The sequence below is a fragment of the Malania oleifera genome, chromosome 7 (assembly GCF_029873635.1).
Source record: "Malania oleifera isolate guangnan ecotype guangnan chromosome 7, ASM2987363v1, whole genome shotgun sequence".
Taxonomy (NCBI): domain Eukaryota; kingdom Viridiplantae; phylum Streptophyta; class Magnoliopsida; order Santalales; family Ximeniaceae; genus Malania; species Malania oleifera.
The window spans coordinates 63,730,159-63,736,158 of NC_080423.1; positions in this window are offsets into that span (position 1 = coordinate 63,730,159).

Consider the following 6,000-nt stretch of genomic DNA (forward strand, 5'->3'; position numbering starts at 1 on the left):
ATGGATGTTAAAAATTTGCCTTAATATTTTTTTAAGCCTTTTTAATAAACGTATCATGCATTTTATATGTGACTTTATAAAAGAACAGACATATTTTGTGAAATCAAATGTTTGCCAGTACTTCAATTTTCTTATTCAATTGCCGCAACACGATTGAAAGTCTTAATTTGAAATAAATTGATGTTCAAGTCAAAAAAAAAATCAAATAAATAGATGAGGAAGGTGATGTTACGGTCATTTAGATTGCACAAATCCATTGGGAGGGGAATCCGCACCTTTGAATTAGGGCGGCTATAGGTAGCTTTCCATTGTGCAATTAAACACCCTTGGAGTGGAGGAATTGGCTAATTTTATAATCAATGGATCATAAATATGGTAATTTTTATATTACCTTTTTCTTGTCCAAGCATCATATTGTCCCTAAACCCCTCATGTTTTGATTAGATTTTCCTAATTTAGTTTTCCCTTAGCTACCAAACTAGTTGATTTTTGTTCTGAGTTATTTACTAAGGCTCAACATTCTTGTTTCAAATTCAAATCTTCGAAGTGCATCTAAAACCTTAGACCAAAGATGTCAAGTAAAAAATTCAATAAGGTGGTTCCATTATGCACATTTCAAGCTCTATTTTACCTTTCGAAGCATTTTATCATTGTTTGAACTTATTTGATGGCATATTGGGTCACATGGTGTGGGGCTAACTAGGCAAAGGCTTTGTAGGCCATTACACCTTCCACTGCCTTCCTTTCCCTAAGAAGAAGGTATTTGAGTTATCTAAATCATTGATTTTTTATCGTTCTCTATATTTCTTTCATGGTCTTCTTCATCTTCCCCAAGAGTCCTTCATTTTCCTTTTAGTCATGTTTGTTTGTGGAATTTCTATTCTTAAGAATAATGAAATTATATATAAATCAATAATTTAGAAAAGAAGGTTGATGGGGGTAAAATCAATCCACGCCTTGCAATGTTGCCATATAGGCTTTTCATTTTCCATTAAAGTCCTTCAAGAAGGGCATTTAGGGCGGGGGTGTAATTGACACAACCCACTTATAATGCCAAGGGCAACTCCCCACTTATAATGCCAAGGGCAACCCCTTTATGTCATTTAAGTAGGAAATTTAACCCCTTGGATAGGCCTACGAGAGGGAAGCTAGGAGAAAATGAAAAGTAGTAATTTCTACTAAAGTAATAGAAATATCAATAAGCAAGAAGTAAGATCCATCATAACACTATTCATCATAATTTCTCATTTTTTATATGGATTTAAGCACTAGAGAAGGCCTTTGGAGGCCATTGGGCATCTCCTAACCTCTCTTCCCCCTTTGTTGTATGTGGGCGCAAGGATTAAAAGTCAATTTTTTACATTAATAGAATGGCCCACCAAGGAGGGGGTTTTGTGCCTTTTAAAGAAGTCTAACAATCCTCTCAAACTGAATTGGATATCAAAAGGAGGGGGGGTGAGGTCACTAATCGACTTCAGTTCTAATTTCTCTTGTATTTGGGTGTGATTTTTTTAATTTCTTAACAATTGAGTTAATTTAGTTATGCACACAAAAAAAAAAATCTTAAATTGGTAGCCCTCCTAGCAAGAGAATTCATTTTGCTACTCATAAATGGGTCAAGTTGATATAGTTAAAAATTATGTTGCATTTGAATCTTAAGCCCTATCAAGAAAGATGTTCCATTGTTTTGTTTCTCCCTTCGTAGGCTTCCCCATAAGCACAAAAATAGAACGGAGCAAGTTGAGAAACTAAATTGGAACGCCTAGAGACTATAAAGTAAGACCAAATCTCTTACTCTAAACTTTCGGCAACCAAAGAACCTCTTTCTTAAGCTAGAGTTTGAGAAATTCTGCCCTCTTCTCCATACTTTTGAAATCTCATAATAGCAGGACTTGCAGTGATAGATCCATGGAGATTTAAATTGGATGGGAAGAGGGAGATTGCAATGTTTTGGCATATGAGTGACCTTGGTTGTCAAAAAAAAAAAAAAAGTTTAGTGACCTTATTGATTTTAGCATGGTTGTATTTAATCCAGTAAATTATTGTTGAAACAAAAAGGTTTTAAACTTTACAAAGCATAATATAATTCTTTCATCTCTTAAACATAGGGGGGCCAAGTTGTGCACCAAATTTGATATAAATAAAAATAGCTCCATTAATTTCCATTTAAACATATATATATAGATAAAAAAAAAAAAACATATACATTAAGATTCTTTAAAGAAAAAAAATTCATTGGTTCATGTATTATTGAATTAAAAAACAATTTTAGAATAATAGGAAAAATATTTTCTTAGCAATTCTTAACCATAATTATTTTGTATAAGATACAATAAATAATATAGGTATATATATATATATATTGATGTATGCTACAATAAATTTATTTTTAAAATTATGTTCGTTTTTGGTGTATCTAGGAGAATTCAATCTTATGTGTAGAAATTTGTTTTAATATCCGCATGCCAAAAAAAAGTCACACGGCTATCCTTTTGATAGAACTTAAATATAAATTGCCATGTGTGGCCAAAACACAATTATATATTTATTATTACATTTTTTTTATAAAGCACGAATGAATAGGCAAGTGCAACCTCAAAGCCTAAATCAAAGGACAAAATAAGTGCAATGGACTATTTTAGAAATTATGAACCAAAAAAAAAAAAGTATTAATGAGATTTAACTATGGTTGCGGAATGAGAGAATGAATGGATTAGGAGAAATGCTAATCGATCTTGGTAGAGCCTTTTTGGTTATGGACTCGTACCTAACATGGCTGTCAATTGAATATTGGTCACATGAGTCTTCATTGCAAAATAATAATAATAATAATAATAATAATAATAATAATAATAGTTTGAAATTTTTCTAAAAGTTTTCCATCCCTTATGTTTTAGAAAAATAGAATTTTAGTTCCTTTTTATTATTTTTTCCCTTTTGTGGTATTCCTACTCTTTGGTAGATTATTTTTTAATGCTTACTTCTTTAGGAGCATGATTTTTTTATGTTATCATTAAAATTTTAAATATTGTAATGAACTCTTTGCCAATATGTTTTAAGTCTGTTGTTATTTCACTAATTAGATCAAATAAGTTGGTGAACTAAAAAGAAAGTTTGACAAAATGATCCTTCAAGCATTGGCAGTTGAAGAAGATTTGTTAATCTTCATTAAAAACTATCAAAATTGATACAAAAATGAATTGAAATATGGTTTTTCTTAATGATTCATTTGGTTGGAGGGATGAGCATGTAAATTTACAAACATCTCTCTTCATTGGTTGGGTTTCTTTCCAATAATTTAAGAGCATTTATGTTAGTTTTTAAGTGAGTTTTATATTTTAAAAGTCTTAAATTATGGTGTTCTCCTTAGTTAACCAAACTCAAGGAGCCTTTTTCATGGTTTGTTTATTTTTAGCTACTTGCTTAGCCTTGATCCCTTGCACCTCTTTATATATAAGAACAACAATTTAACTTTGTGAATAAACGAGTGCCAAAAGTCCCCCATGCCTACACAAGGTGAGGCAAGCTTGTTCCATAACTATCTAGGATTGGGTGAAGTGAATGTCATAAAGTTGATTCTTTTTTGGCCATTATCTTCCATGATTGGTAACTAAGGTAAGAATAAGTCTTCACAACCTTTTGCTAAGGTTACCAACTTAATTTTCCCAGTCTCAAGAAAGATATTATCTCTAGCCAAGAGTTGAGCCCAAGAATAGCAGGTCTTCTCTTGATCCTTTATCCCTATCATAGTTGGTTGTTGAGGTAAGAATATGTATTGACTACCTCTCTTTATAGGAACCAACTTCAATCCTTTCTTTCATATTGTAATAGGCATAGTTTAAAGAAAATATCATGGTGTTTCATCCCTATAGTAATTCGAATTATGAGATAACAATATGCAGCCACTACACCTTTTGTAAGAATCTAATAATTCTTCGAAAGCATCGGAGAATTTTCTCTCAGTTTGAATGGAAACTTGGAAATATTTTATTGGGTTCATTAATCAGTTATACATCATAAATGAATCTATATAAAATATTTCCTCGAGTTCCACATCATTAGGAAACACCTTTTCTTGTCGATCCCTGAAGATTTGACATAGTCCTTCAATAGAACTCCCTCATCTCTATCTTTACCAATCACTACAGCTTTGCACAACATCAACTCCCCTATCTTTATGTCTTGAGATTTTACTCTTTGTTTGTGGTATTTGATCATCCACAGCTGGTATTTTGAATAGCCTAAGATTTGTATTCTCTATTTTGTTCTAGTAGATCTAGATTAGGTAGAAGATCTCCATTGTTTCCTCCTATTGTTAACTTGGTCCTCATAACTAGTAGATATCTCCACTAAGGCAAAAAATTTAGTGTCAAATGCCATGGTGAATGGGGATTCCCTTGCGAGTAATGTGTGTGTTGTTTGTATGCCCATAATACCCTTGGTCGATAGATTGCCCAACTACTTGGCTTTTAATCCAATTTGTGGTAAAGTCATTTAAGGATGATCTAGTTGGTTAGCTTAGGTTGCTAATTCCCCTAAGGATACATTACCATGGTAAAATCATTGGATGTTGAGGTCCTTAGAAAAGTCCTTGAGCATTTAGGGCTATTGAATTGCATTCAATTGTCTGTATCTATAATGTAAGGAATCTCGTAGCTTGTGATGATTCACCTCCAGATGAAGTCTTTGGTTACCTTTGTTGTGATGTTGACTAAAGGCTCTACTACAACCACTTGGTGATATAGTATATGGATATTATCTATAACTAAAAAAAGACTTTGCTTTCTACAAGGATCCTATGGGATACATCCCCATTAATATTTGAGGGCTATAGACTCTATATTAAACTTAAATTGGATGCAAGCTTCTAAGGGTTGTTAAGAGTGTATTGGCAATGATTGTAACAACCTGCTTAATTTCCATACATATTTTTTTTTCTTACATAATACAAATCAATATAATAAATCCAATAGATTATGGTCAACCTAAATTTGTGGGTATCAGGGATATAATAGAAATACATACGGAAGCTTAAGCAGTAGGAAACATAAAATCATAATATCATAAATGCAAACTCATTCATTACAATACCAGAGTTCTACATCCATTGTATTTATATATATACAACCCCAAAAGAGTCCTAGGGCCATTTTCCAAAAAATCAAATTGACCCTACCAAAACTTACCGTTCAGAGAGGGCAAATCAACTGTACTATCTCAGTGGAGCTTTATTCGCTCTCCTATCAAGGGCTTCTAAAAAATTCATGTAATTCGGGATGAGACACCTCTCAGTAAAGGAAATAAACTAATACTAGTGTGTGACAACATGAGCATTTCCGTGTTCTATATAAAATCATACAAAAACATGTCAGTATAACTGTCTGTATCATATTTGAGAAACATATATTCTCATATCATGGTAGAACATACATGATTTTCATAAGCATAATTCATTTCATATAAATATAATACGAAAGTAACCTTGGTAGGTTAGCTGGCTATTGTCATGTATTACCCCCACATGACTGGGTTGTGTGGCTCGAAGGCGGGACCTGGCAATGGTTGGCCGACCACTACCAAGTCAAAAGTACAGTCTGTAAGTCTGATGGGTCTGCCAGACCTGGTCCGTACACCAGGGGCGCTCACACTTCTTAAAACCACATCGACTATACATCCTCACGCTACTCCATACAGCAGCATTAACATAATATCGTGATGATCACGAACACAAAGCAGCGGTACCGTGCAAGTGCTAGTCTAAACCAAGCCAACCAGGTTCTGATAACAACATATAACATATAATGAAACTATAATACATGAATATATCATACCATTAATTACCAAATCAATATCATCATATCATTTTGCATATATACGTATATCATGAAAATCATCGGCATGTACGTCGGTATTTCATATTTTACCATAGTTCGGCCTGTACGTCGGCAAATCACACACATAGATCGGCCCGTACACTGGCAAAACATATTCATAGCACGG